Here is a 15,718-nt window from a genome sequence, read left to right as displayed (position 1 = left end):
AATAAGTTTGTCGTCAAGTTATTGCTCAAACACTAATGTCTACCTCTTAGTTGTCATCTACGTGCCGATGCGGTCGTTTTGACAGTAATTAGAGTACATTTGGAGTCCGGGCCTAAAACCGTCTCCATTTTCTGATAACCGTTAAATCCCGAGTCAGAATGTTCTGGAATGTTCCGGATATTTCTATTCCATATTTTATAATTATTTCACAATCTTTAATCTTTGGTAAACAATTTCCCGTAATATTCATACAAGATATTAAGGAAAACAAAATTATTCCGTCCTTCTATAGCTCAAACACGGAAATCTTTCTTCCGCAGGAGGAAACCACTTGAGAACAGACGCAGCAGGTGCTGCGCCTCTTCCAAGAGACGCAGTGACTGCTGCGCCTCTTCCCAGTCCTTTCTCGTATTTTTGTATCTTTTTCATATCTTTCCGAGATTCACTTCCAAAGACTCTCCGAAACCCTATTCCTTCACGTGATTAGTATAAATAGGAGCCTTCGCTCCTCATATTTCTCACGCGAGTGTCCGCCCTTCTCTTCTCCCTTTGCATTCTAGACCTTTGTTCTTACTTTTTGGCGTCTACGTGCTTGAACATTCAACCACGTAAGCTCGGATCCTTCTGAGTACCAGCCTCGTTTTGCATGACCGACCAATTTGACCAACTCCACAATCAATCAACTTAATTAATCTAATCGTTTTCCTCTTACGAGGGCACTTTAGTCTACATTCGAGTCGAGCATCACTAATCGATAACTTAGTTCATCTCGTTTCGTCAAACATGTAAGTCTGAGGGTGTAAATATCTCTTTTATTTATTGTTCTTTACTTTTTGTATCATTAATGTAAGGTTTATGTCGAAAACACCTTGTTAAAACCGATTTATGAAACTGTGCTTCAAAACCTCTTTTTACGGATTTCCAGAAAACAAACCGTCGAGAAAGGACGCAGTAACTGCTGCGCCTCTTCGTGAGGTTGCCGCAGTTCCTGCTTCATTTCTTCTTCCTTCGTCCTCTATAATTCGTTCGTCTTTTGTTTGTTTCGTTTGTTTTCTTTAATTCTTCGATATAATCGTCTAATAATTTCATGTATGTTATTTATCATTCATTCATATGTATAATTCATCATTAAATTCGGCTTAAATCCCTTATAATCTCATATTTGCGGGTTTTCGTCATTAAATTCAATCCGGGTTGTAGAAATTCGATTTGTTCATATTGAGTTTCTAGAATTCGATCTTTGATATATCTTCATCTGTCTTTTGTCGTATTCGTCATCAATTTGTCGTTAATTTGTCATATTTAACCTATTTTGTTCACCCATGTCACTAATCGATCATTCATTCATGTAAATAATCCGTTTTAATCCGTCTCATCCATGTTTTATTGCTTTTATGACCCTTAATCATATGTAAATAACCTATTAATCACTTTCATCCGAGTAAATATATTAATCAACCATTAAAATCACCAACGAATATTAACAATTTCCAGTTCCGGCTTCACAGCCAGAACTCACCCTTGGAACAGACGCAGCAACTGCTGCGCCTCTTCCAAAAGGCGCAGTCCTGCTGCGCCTGTTCCAGGTTGAGTTATGTCTCTGAACTCCGTTGTTGCTTGACCTAGTTTAATTATCTCACGTATAATTGACTATTAATCGTATTATCACCCAGTGATCTGTTCGTTAAATCTTTCTTTTATTCTTTTTCCCAAATTATCCGTTTTAAAAGTATTTTCGACATAAATCGCTAAACCCGATGTAATTATTGTAATTTTCATTATTGTAATTTTTTTATTTATTTATCATATTTCTTGTATTCATTGTATGCCTTCACATATAATTGAGCATTAAATCCTACTTCGACCCAATTGTATGCTAAACTATGTGTCCACCGACTTAGTCTAATCTTGATCATATGCTAGGATAAAAACTTGGATGTTGCATTGCATGCATATAATCGACGATATATCGAGTATAGATAATTTCCCTAATCATTAGTAGAGGCCGCTATCGAGGCGGGCGGGATTAGGCGTTCGATCAAAAGAGCTTCCTAATACGTACCCTCACCCCTTACTCCAGATCTCTGTGAACACCCGTGTTCATTGGCATCCACGAGAGTCATTCTAGACATAGAATGCTAAGGGTAACGATTGCTTAGTGTTCATGTCACTACTTTGTGTCTTGACATGGCACGAGGTATTCGAACGGTTCCAATTTCCCATAAAAATTGGTGGCGACTCCAACAAATGCAAACGCTTGTTCTCTTCCCCTAAAGCGCCTCCGTGGGCCCCCGTTGTCCACAGTCTTATGCCTGGAGGGTGAGGGGATCTATGTGGATGGTACTTCCTGACCCTGCCCATCTCCCTGTTGTCGACCACTTGGCTGAATAGGAACCTTGCGCTATACCTAGATCAGAGCCCCAGAACTATCTGATTGATCCTACCATTCTTTTGGATTTACCTGAGCCTGTCACGGTACCTGAGGGATAGTAGGCACCTCCACCACCTCGTGAGCACCGTAGAGTTAGGCAGTCTAGAGCAGACCCGGTCGAACCTGAGCCCTCTTACTCTGCCCCTGACTTCTACTCTCACCAGCACTCGCCTTACCCTACGGTGCATGACCCTAGGATGCAGCCGAGTGACTTGGCTGAACGGATCTCCACTACCTTGGTGCTTCACAACATGCACGAGATGGCCCTTAATCAGGGCATAAGGACTCAGTTGGCACAGCCTGTTTGGTGGAGGGGACCTAGAGTGGACACGGGAAACTTTCACAGCTACGGAGTTGATCCCGGTTTTTGGAGGCCACCTGAGGAGACCGAGTTTGGCTGCCTCGCGGGACCGTTGGGAGCCAACAACGGCAGCCAGCTAGGAGGGGACTACTCAGCAGCAGCAGGTTTTCCGGGAGCAGGTAGCTCGGGTGCAGGTACTTCGGGTGGAGGTGGTGATGAGAACATGGAGGAGTGTCCTAGCTATTGATCCTTTTGTTGTATTTCCTGGATTGTTTCTTTTGTGTTGGATGTTTATTTTCCGGATTTATTTCTTACTCTTGGATGACTGTACTCGGCCATAAGGCCGTTACTTATTTAGCTTATTGTGTAGTGACTCGTTTGAGTTGGTTATGTTTAGTATTGTGGTAGTAAGTTTGGTTGTAGGAGAATTCGAGGATGCATTGTGTTGAAGTGCCTCAGAAAGCTTCCTGCCTGTTTAAACTCAACCGAGTAAAGACACTACTCGACCGAGTAAAGTTTACTCGGCCGAGTATACTATTATACTCCACCGAGTTGCCACTCATACTCAGCCGAATGTTACTGTTACCGGAACCTTTTTCTGTTTGATATTTTCCGAACCATCAGATCTATCTGAATATTGGTGTGTCAAAGTGTGTGGGTGCCTCATAGTGTCGCTTAGCGTAACCAATTTTCCAAGAATGGACCGCGATCATGTTACATATATGTATGTGCTTGGATAATATGTCAAAATATGAATGTTTCATCACATTGCCATGATCAACATGAAGGCTCTTATCTTGTTCAAGGTGCTGCAATTCGATATATAAACATATAGATACATGATGACATAATGACAAGAAAGTGTCGTAGCAGTCATAAGTCCTATATATGCTTGGTTATTTAATGCAATCTTCCGTGTGTCAGTAATTGGTTACAATTATAGCAGGTCCAACTGCGTGAAACTTAATGGTTATTACGTCACTAGATAACGGTTAATTGATAGAGTTACTATAATTCGGTAACAATATTTCTATATATATATATATGGTTTACTTAACTTCCGTCACATTATATGGCTATGGGTCGTAATTGTGTAACGTCATAAATTAAGTTTCGTAGCATGAATCAATGTTAGTCGCAGTTTTTGAGTAATGTCACTATTAGGATATAGGTGTTGATTTTGGTAACGGGGAAGTTGTTAGTAGTGAACTTCGGGGACGAAGTTCCTTTAAGAGGGGAAGAGTAATGTCACAAAAGCAAATGATGAAATTATGTATATAGTATTTGAAATTAAATCTATATTACATGTATTGATGTTTCATTGAAGTTGCATGTATGTTTCCTTGAATTTGCATTGAAGTTTCGCGGATGTGTATCTTTGATGGTCGTTGTGGTATGGGATAGGAACATAGTTTGCTGTGAATCTGTGATAGGATTATTTCCCTGTATGTTTTGTGTGTGATAGTTGTCGACCGGTAATACATGGGAGAATAGTTATGGGTGTATGATTGTTTGTTTGAATAATGTGGTGGGGTGGTGGTATCAAGGATTGTGTTCATAATGCGTAACCTTGCTGTTGGTGACGTGGGGACTAAACTTCAGGGACGAAGTTCTTTTTAAGGGGGAAAGACTGTAATACCCAGGATATTGTAGGACTTTGTTGACCGACCCTATTGACCAAGGAAGACCTTAGGGAGGAATGAGTGAGGGACTAAGATTGGAACATGAACCTTATAGGATTGATTACTTGACCTAGCAGAGGCTACTCGGCCGAGTATCGCCTATACTCGACCGAGTAGAGCCTACTCGGCCGAGTACTCCAGTACTCGACCGAGTATGGCTGTTGTTGACATGTTAATATAAAACGCAAGTTCATGAGATTCATTTCATTTCTCATTTTCTCGACAGTTCCTCTTTCTCTAACCCTAGCCTGCCACTCTCTCCTATCACCCCTACCCCCATACACTCTCATATATATAGCCTACATCTCCACCATGGTAAAGACGGGATTCGCTAAGGAAGGTTGCGTGCGTGGTCGTCGTCCGTGTCATCGTTGATTCGCATCTTTAGGTAAGTCGCTGCCTTGTGTCTTCTAGTAGGTTATTGAGAATAGTTGTATAATAAGGGATGGCTATCGTTGTAGGATGCATATTGGAGTCTTGCTTGGCTGTGTGTGGATGTCTTTCATGATTTGCGACGAGGTAGGGTTTTCCTACTCAGTTTACTGATAATTTATTTAAGACCGTGATTGCATTTGTTTCATAATTGTTGTTAACTGCTGATCATTGGAGGATGGGTGTTGTGGTGGACGATGTTATTGTAGTTGTGTTGTGACGGTTGTGACAGCTGTGATGCTGTAGTGTGTGTGATTGTGGTGGAGTCACTTGCGGGAGTGGCTTCACACCCTAGTTCGCCCTCCGTGGAACCCGTCACGGGAGGGGATGTGCACATTAAGGGACAAGGATTGTTAGTCGCTCGTTGAGGAGCTGGACTTGGTGGTGATGGGATGCGGTCCCCCACTGGCGGAGTGGATTACCTGTTGCGATGAGCAATCTGGCAGAGCTACACACTCCGGTGTGTAGTCGGTTACTGTGGAGAATGATCAACTGGTTACATTGTTTGCTTGTCTTATATTTATTAGTCAATACTGACCCCGTGTTGCTATTTTGTTGTATCTGTTGTGATCCATTCGGGGATGGTGAGCAGCTGGCTGGGCAAGTACTGTTGGTTTGTAGCTGCTGGGCTTGGAGGGGTCGAGTCATCACTGTACCGTTTAAGAGTGCACCATCACGAGTTCTAGTAGTTTATATCAGTATATGTAATTAGTATCGTGTTGTAAAGAGTACGGTAATGTATTGTTAATATTATTAATGTTATTTTATTGTCTATTTGATCTACTACCTCGGGTAACCGAGATGGTAACACCTCCATATACTGGGATGGTCCTTCGTAAGGCATCCTGGTGTACGGGGTTGTTACAGATAGTATATAACTGATACTGCCGTTATCTATTCAATGTAGCAAACAAACCAATGCACAGTATAACCGACTTTACCAACATGTGTGAACAACATCACGACTCAACTCATAGGATAGTATAACCGACCATCCCACTTATCACATGAACAAGAGTAACCAACGACTCATGCACACATAATGTGGTACAATATAACTGAACATCACATAACATGTAAAACAAATATCCCCTATCTACTAAAAGAATAGGTGAACTCATGATTTTTTCCTCCAAAAAGCATATTCTTAAATAAGAAAGTTAATCACAATTAAATTCATACACTAAATAAGGAATCTACTTATATATTATAATTAATTTTATTAATATATAACTTTTCAATAAAATATGTCTTTTCTTCAAATTATATTGTTTTCACTAAATTTTAAATTATAATCGTTTAATTAAATATTAATAAAATTTATACAAAATTATCAATTGTTAAATATTTTATTGATGTTATTATTTGAGAAGCACTTGACCCATAAAATGTATCAAACAAAACTATAAATCACCAATTTTGTTACCCCGAAAAAGAAATTTGAGATAAATTGAAATCATTTGTTTTAGGGTATAAAAAACATTTTCTTTAAATTAACTGTAACTTTAAATCCCACTCTTGGCCGCCTATCATGCCGCCACTATGGTTTCATTCGTAAACCCTAATTGCGCTCATGACACCCAAAATAAACATATAAACAACATACGATATATAATTAAAACATTAAAAACATATACAATGCAAACATGCGAAAACATAATTAACCTTGATAATAAACAATCCAACATGTACCAATCATACAAACCAATCATTTAAATCATATTAATTACATCAATTGGCATAAACACAATTAAAAGAGAAACACCTAGTTACCTTATTAGTAGTATTAGTTGTTGTAGAATGTGTTGTGATAGTTATTATGGAATTATGTAGGATGAGACGGTTTTATGATATGGATGCTTGTTGGTTTCGGATATCTTAAGAAGAATGCTAAAAGGTAGGTTAATCCAACTCGGTTTCAATCATATGGTCATTGTATATGTTGTGGTTAATATTGTAATTAGTGTCACATAATTAGAGTAATTGCATTATAACATGTTTAATGGTTAATAGTATCATTAAGGAGATAAGTATGTTGGTTGAATTGCATTATAACATGATATTGGTTAAGATGACTTGATGAGTCGGTAATTGGCATATTGTGTGGTATCTTGCATTATTGTATTTGTCATGTATATTGGAGAATATGACGGTTGTGATTGTTTGGTTGTGTTACTTGGTTATTGAGGAGACGTAAGACAGTTGGGAGACCGTCTTACGCTTAAGTCACCTCTTGGAGCTTCCCACTCCAAGAGGGATGTGCACATTAATGGCTTGAGTTACGGAGGAACTCGTGTGGTTGAGACATGACGTCTGTCAGGGGATCCGGTTGGCTTCTGGACCCGGTACGTCTGGGCGTGTCCCGGTATCTGTTTGTACAGTTGTTGGTATGTCTGGGTGTGTCCCGGTACTAGTGTGGTTGTGGGTATGTCTGGGCGTGTCCCGGTACCGTGGTGGCGGTTGTTTGATATCATGTCATTCATATCATAGACATGTTGTATATTCACTCACTCGGGTCGTGTCAAACTTTATTTATTGAAACTGACGTTTTTTGTGTCTGGGTAATTGTCACCTATTTCGGGGTGGCCTGTGTCGATCCATACGATATTTCCGATCATATGGGGAGTAGGTTAAGTACATGTTTTGCTTGTTGACGTGATCGGGATTTTAGCCGCGCTTTGGACTTGGTGTCGAGTACTTTGATAGTTGATAGATAACATAGATAGTAGTCATGAGTTGTATTTTTTTATTTATTCATTCATGTTTTGTAATCACTAAACTTGTTATTTATAATAAATATTTCTCGATTGTATCTCCGATTTACCGCCTCGGGAAACCGAGATGGTAACATCTCCTAATTACCTTGCCGGGTAAGAAGGAGTGTCTAATAAAATAAACCCGGCATGAGTACAATTGGAGGTCGGTTGGGGTGAGTAGGACCCCTTATTTCAAAACTAGATCCTATTGTTTCGGTTGGTCACTACGTGGGTGGTTATGAGTCGGGAAACGTGAAGTTAAATGTTTCCTGATTATACTGGTGTTATGGTTTTGTTGAACATCTTGCATGATTTACTCACGCAAATGAAATGTGACCATGTATGGAAGTTGGATGAAATAATCAATGAGCGTAACATGTTTTGGAGCGGTTGTTATGAGTCGATGTGTGAAGGCTATGTGAAATGTGGTGTGCTTACAAGTATTATGTGACAAGTTGATAGGATTCTTACATGATGTAGTTATTCATTTGGTACAGGTTAATATGTAAAAATTGAATGAAAAAGAGTAATGTGTTTAACATGTTTTGGAAGTAGTTATTATGTATTGGTGTGTGAGGGGCACTAGCTCCGTCCTTTGGCATGCTAATACCGCATATATGTTTGGTTGTTACTAATGCTATAGTTGGAGTGTGACTAGTAATAGTAGTTAGTAAAGTAACCGCTAGTATAAGAGAGGCACCCAATCGAGTGCGAGCTAGTACTCGACCGAGTACCAGTCACTCGACCGAGTGAACCCTACCATACGACAGAGTGGACCAATTTCCAGAAACTTGAAAATTTCTGGAAGTGAGTCACTCGACCGAGTGGACTCAACACTCGACCGAATGCCGATTTCTGGGCTGTAAATTTCGCAAAAATTGTGTTATTACCTTATTTATTCTACCTCTTTATTCTTTCGTCATTCAAAAATATTTCTAAATTTCCTTGTTGATGTTTATTGTTCAGATTCGAGTTTTCTACTTCATTTATTCCTTAACTTCGCTAATTTCATCATAAAAGAGATGTCTTCTTTTCTCTTAATTCTTTTTCGATTGGGATTTTATTTAAATCTACAATAATTCTTTCAAATTTTGTCAATTAATTGTGTGTTTTGTTTGATTCATATAAAATCTTCATGTTGAATTTTGTTTAATTTTTTTTATGAACTCGAAAATGTGTGTTTTGAGTCAATGATTGGGTTTTGTGAATGTTGCATGGTTAATTGTTTAACAAAGACTAAAGCTTTGTTGTTATTGCTAACCCTTATCATACATTTGAAATTTTATTTTGAAAATGTTGTCACAATGTTTTTTTTTTTTTAAGCTTGGATGGATGTTCATGTTTCAGTTTCGATTTATTCTAGTGCTTAAAACTTAATTTCGTTGACTAATGAGGTCCAAAAATCTTGTCATGCTTAAGTTTTGACCTTCCTTTGTCAATAACGACATGTATTATTTTGAATCGGAATTTAATCTTAAAATGCGGTCCAAAATCTTTCGAAATTTCGTCTAAAAATGAATGATTATGATTTTTGCAATCATAAGACCATCTAATTGTCTCTTGTGTTTCATGAACCTAGAAGTTTTGCCTAACAAATAGCCTCTTAAATTTTGACATGTATGTTAGTTGTATCGAAAAATGACCAAACCTTGATTTTTATACTTCATTCTTATCTAATGTTGTAATAAAGATTCAAATACTATTTCATAAGGCTAAGCATGGTCTCAAATTTTGAAAATTTTGTTTCAGAGTTTTCTAGATTTAGTTGAATCGAAAACCTTGCCTTAAAATTTGGATCGTGGTATACATGATTCTTTTTTAAATTTTGTACTTAAAGTATGGTTTCCTTGTTTTGTGGTGTTATGATCTTTGTTAATAATGTGCTATTTTTCTTGATTTACCTTGTGGATTGTATAGTTTTGACGAGTGAGGACGTGTAGGCACCGTGGTTGTGATTGAGAAAATGTGAAACGAGAGTGAGTCTGCGAGCTTGTTAGGGTAAGTGGGCAAGTTCTAGTAATGTGTGATGAGTGGTGTTGCATTTTCAGAGTTATGAATGTGAAATATGTGCTTTATTGGTATTGATGTGAGTTTGTTCATTTGATGTAGAATTGAGCCGTGTAAGTAGATAGTGTAGATACCTCATTTCTGCACCTCCCGCAAACCACCCGGTGATGATTGGGCCGCATGTTTGGTACACGAAATGATTTGTGACAGTTCGTAAGTTTATCGTCAAGTGATCGCTCAAACACTTGTGTCTACCTCTTAATTGTCATCTACGCGCCGATACCATCGTTTTTGCAGTAATTAGAGTACATTTGGAGTCCGGGTCAAAACCGTCTTCATTTTCTAATAACCGTTTAAAATGCCGAGTCAAAACGTTCTGGAATCTTCCGGATGTTTCTATTCCATATTTTCCAGTCTTTTAATCTTTGGTAAAATATCTCCCGTATTATTCACACAAAATATTAAGGAAACGAGATTAATCCGCTATTCTATAATAGAAACGCGGAAATCTTTCTTCCGCAGGAGGAAACCACTGAGGAAAGGACGCAGCAAGTGCTGCGCCTCTTCCAAGGGACGCAGTGCCTGCTGCGCCTCTTCCTCAGTCCTTTCATGCGTCTTTTTTCATATCTTTTTGAGATTCACTTCCAAAGTTTCTCCGAAAACCCTACTCCCGTCGTGTGATTAGTATAAATAGAGACCTTTGGTCTCACATATTTCTCACGCGAGTGTCCGCCCTTCTCTTCTCCCTTTGCATTCTAGACCACGTTCTTACTTTTTGGCGTCTACGTGCTTGAACTTTCGACCACGTAAGCTCGGATCTTTCTGAGTACCAGCCTCGTTTGGCATGACCGACCAATTTGACCAACTCCACATCAATCAACCTTAATCAATCTTGTTCGTTTTCCTCCTAGAGGGCACTTTCGTCGTACATTCGAGTCGAGCATCACTAAACGTTAACTTAGTTCATCTCGTTTCGTCAAACATGTAAGTCTGAGAGTGTAAATCCTTCTTTTATTTATTGTTCTTTATTATTGTAATCATCATTGTAAGATTTATGTCGAAAGTATTCTTAAAACCGATTTGTAAAACCTTATCTTAAAACCCTTTTTACGAATTATTAGGAGACAGACGTCGAGAAAGGACGCAGCAACTGCTGCGCCTCTTCGTGAGGCTGCCGCAGTTCCTGCTTCCTTTCTTCTTCCTTCGTCTTTTGTTAATCCGTTTGTTTTACTTTTGTTTTCAATTATTCATATTTCTTTTAACCCGATAATTCTAATATAATAATTTTAACGTGTAAAAAATTCATTGTTGATTAATTCATCATAAAGCCCGACTTAAATCCCTTATAATTCATATTTGCGGGTTTTCGTCATTCAAGTCAACTCGGGTTTTAGAGGTTCCTATTGAGTCTCTGGAATTCATCATTGATATATTTGCATCTGTTGTTTACCGTCACCATCGTTAATTCGTCGTTAGTAACCTATTTAGCTAAATAAATTTTGTTTAGTTTGTTTAATTCTCATTATTAACCTATTAATCTTGTAAATAATTCGTTCTAACTGTTTTTGTTCATGTTTTATCGTTTTCATGACCTTAATCACATGTAAATAATCTCTTAATCACTTCCATCCGAGTCAAATAATATTAATCAAGCATTAAATTCACCAATGAACATTAACGAGATGCGGTTCCGGCTTCACACGAGACTCAACCCAGAATGACGCAGATCGCCGCACCTCTTCCAAGGGACGCAGCTCTGCTGTGCCTGTTCCCGGTTGATTTCCTTCCCTGAATTCCCGTTTCTGCTTTGACCTAGTTTATTAGTTACGTATTTAATTTACTATTACTCGTATTATCATCCATAACCTGTTCGTTTGTTTATTTATTCTTTCTTTTCTAAAATTATCCGTTTTAAGTGTATTTTCGACATAAATCAATTAATTCCAATGTACTTATTGTAATTTTCTTTATTGTATTTCTTTTATCGTATTGCTTGTATGCTCTCACATGTAATCAACATTAAATCCCTACTTCGACTCAATTGCATGTTAAATTACGTGATAACTGACTTAGTATTAATTCACATGCTAGGATTAATCTAATGGATGTTGCATTGCATGCATATAATCGACAATATATCGAGTATACATAACTTCCTGAATCATTAGTAGAGGCCGCTATTGAGGCGGGCGGGATTAGGTGTTCGATCAAAAGAGCTTCCTAATACGTACCATCATCCCTTACTCCAGATCTCTGTGAACATCCGTGTTCATTGGCATCCACGAGAGTCATTCTAGACATAGAATGCTAAGGGTAACGAGTTCTTGGTGTTCATGTCACTACTTTGTGTCTTGACATGGCACGAGGTATTCGAACGGTTTCCAATTTTCCACAATAAATTGGTGGTGACTCCACAAATGCAAACAACAAAAAGAAAAGCTTATTTCGCTTTTCGCCCCCATGGGCCCGCGTCCACAGTTTGGCGACTCCGCTGGGGATAATACACTTACCTGTAGCCAAAAGGGTGAAACTTGAACAAGGTTAGGGAATAGTTTGTACAAGACAATTGTCTGTTTTCATAACTCGGTCTTCCTAGATCGTTTCATTCGGCCTTCCTAGGCCCAACCCAACCTATTCGACCAATCGTCCCGTCTAAACGGTCCTAATTCTTATTTGGGCCTAAGGATGGATAGCGATTGACGTCATCCATACCACGGTACTTACTCTTGTTTGTATCAAGGACTTTCACTACTTGAGGAAATGGACTAGGAATCGGCCTTACTCTTGTTTGGTACGAGCCTCTCCACAGACTTCGAGTTTGATTGTTCGGTATGGCAACCCACCCTTTAAGCCAAAACCCTTTTAAATGCACTCAGCATCCCGTTATAAGGCCTATATAAATGTTTGTACCATATGTGATCACCATTTCTAAACAAAACCATGACAATTTTTGTAAAATCAAAATCCCTTTTAAAATGTAAAATTTTCGAAACATAGGTCTAATATTAGCATAAAGCAAGCCAAAACTCTGTCCATTTGTTGAGTCAAACTTCGGGCCTCAAAGCCCATTTCAAAAACTCACTTCGAGTCCACTCCTACAACTACACTACAGTTGACTAGGACCAACATTTTTCAAACTTTGTCATATCCTCAAAACTCACTTGACACAAGTGGCACACACCCACTTCACAAGTCAAAACGTTTTCGAGTGTGCTAGAATGGTCGATCGTGTTTTAATTCGTCGTCGATCTCTTATCCAGTTTCCAAGATGCCTGAAACAAGCGACGTGAGCCACACCCAACCCCAGAATGGTAATGATCAAATCCTAGCCGCACTAGCTCGTCTCCAAGTCACTCAAGATCAAGTATATGATCGCCTCGACACAATCGAAGGCCGAATATATTCCGTGGAAACGAGGATGCCTCCTCGAGAAAGTGAAGTGTATAATGAATTCGTGAATAACTTCGCGGACGAAAACCCTCCCGTAGGTATGACCGCAGCTCAGAAACGACTCTAATACTTGGAGGAAAATTTGATGTATCTCAAAGAGGATGACATTTATAGGGAAAATAATCGCAAATATGAGGCCGTGAGCTCCAAGTTGCCAACCAGCTTCAACATGACGGATATCCCTAAATTCAAGGGGCATGAAAACTCTTTGAACCACATCCGTGCTTTCAAGAATTACATGTCTATCAAAGGCATTAAACCCAAGATGTTTTTAAGGATCTTTCCTTCATCTCTTGACACCATCCCAAGACAATGGTTCTATTCTCTAGAGCATAACAAGATCGCTACCTGGGACGATGCCGCAATTGAGTTTGCCAAACAATATGCGGATAATGTAAGAAAAGTAGATCTATATACTCAACATATTCATATATGTTTTAAGTTAATTTAATCATAAAATTAATTGGTGATCTTATGCATGCAAACTATAAACAAAATAAAGAAGAAATCTTTATCTTACATTGGATTTTCGGTTTTTAGGGCACAAGAGAGATCTCCTTCTCTCTTGTTCTTGTGCTTTCCTTAATGGAAGAACAAAGATCCAAGTATAGGATCTCTCCCAAAGTTTAATACCCAAAGCACACTCTTAATTAAAATTAATATTATGAATACTAGTACAATATTAATTTATCATAAAATTGACCCAAAATATTATAGGACTCTTTAATATTTCGGTTTTTGGGAGGAGGAAGAAGGAAGCTTTTTTATCTCTCTAAAATTCTTATTTTTGAGGTGAGTTAGAATGAATAAAACATATACTAACTATATGTTATGTATATGGTAAAAGATGAGAAAAACCCATGGTTTTTCTCCTCTTAAAAACCGGGTGGATGGGGAAGGGAAGGGAGCCAATGCATGCTTGAGTTGTTCTTCACAATGAACACTAGGGTTGCATGACTAGTCAATTAGGGTAATCATCATGTTTACCACTCACATAATAAACACAATATTATCCTTAATCCTCCCTTAATTTCGGTACATATGTGTAAAATGGAATCCATTTTATTTTTGTCAATTTGTCAATATGTCACATGTCACATGTCACATAAAATTGTTATGTATTTTTAACATATTAAAAATTAACGTATTAATAAAAATACGTCATATACAAAAATTGACTTAGTAATTCATAATCACTTGTACCAAAATATTTTACCAATTTATAAATCACAATAATTTGTATTTATAATAATTCATTCAATTTTAATTGTTTCCTTAAACAATAACTTCATCTGAGTAATGAAACAATTCGATTATTCAGACCGTATCTCATTTAACCAAATTTCAATGAGATACGTAAATATTACTTGCAAAATCGTCCGTCAATTTTAAATAATTTAATTGACTCGTAACGTTATACGATCAATTAAATGATCAATTAAGAGTGTTGCCCTATAGGTATGACCTAGAGGATCAACTGATCACCATCGTCGCACGACAGTAATGTCAAACTCTAGTCAGGCAATCATTACCGATATGTGTGGACCAGTTGACAGTAAAATATTACTTCCCAATTGTATTCTTTATAATGAGATTTAAACATGTGATCATCATGATCAACAGTTGTGATCGCATTATTGTCGGAGGACACATATTCCAACAGATAATGCTGAAATCCAAGTCAACATGCGCACTTTAGAGGTTCTTACCCAAAATGACAAAGAAGGTTTCACCGACTTCCTAAGTAGGTGGAGGAAGACTAGTACCCAACTTGTTGAACGTCCAGATGAAGCTACCCCCGTGGAGAAATTCGTGGACAATCTAAAGCCCATCTATGCAAGTCATTTGAGGTACCAAAACATCAAGACCTTCAAAGACTTAACCGTACTAGGAACAAGGATCGAAGATGACATCCGTAAAGGGCTCTTGTAAAAAATGGTAGGTCGTGGATATCAAGGCTCAACAAGTCGTTCTTACGGCTCTACTAGTAAGACTGATGAAGTTAACCTTCTCGAGCCATCTAAGAAGAGTACCTCACCAAAAAAATTCATAAATATTGGGGACACGTACTCCAATGCTCTAAAGAGGCTGATGAAACAAGGTAAACTTTAACCCATAGGCCCTACACCCGAACCAGAAAAGAAATCCAAGTTCTGGGACGAGAATTCGTATTGCGAATATCATAGGGGTTAGGGGCATGATATAGAAAAGTGCTACACTCTGAAAAATGTACTTCAAGATATGATTGAAGACGGTCGCCTACCAATACCGCCTGGAGGCAAGCCAAATAACACTCAGAATCCTCTTGGAATTCTAGTGATTACGAGTGAGGAATCTACCATAGATTCTTCACACCTCATTTCTCTACTCGAAGATGAAATCCATGCAATAGAGAATGAAGGGAACTACTCCACCATTTCCCCTACCATAATCGATTTCATCGCATGGGCAAAAAGCGTGAATAGGCATGTCATGGAACTAGAGAGTGTAGTGACAACCCTACGCGATCCCAACGCAACACCTAAGGAACGTACGCCAATAATTTTCTCTCAAAACACTACAATGCAAGAAGTCGTAACCATGGTTGATGAACTAATCGACCAAATCATCCAATTGGAGGCTGAGATCATAAGGATGAGGGAACTCGCTACTATCAATA

Source organism: Silene latifolia, chromosome X (genome assembly GCF_048544455.1).
Source record: "Silene latifolia isolate original U9 population chromosome X, ASM4854445v1, whole genome shotgun sequence".
Lineage (NCBI taxonomy): Eukaryota > Viridiplantae > Streptophyta > Magnoliopsida > Caryophyllales > Caryophyllaceae > Silene > Silene latifolia.
This window is presented reverse-complemented; position numbering follows the sequence as displayed.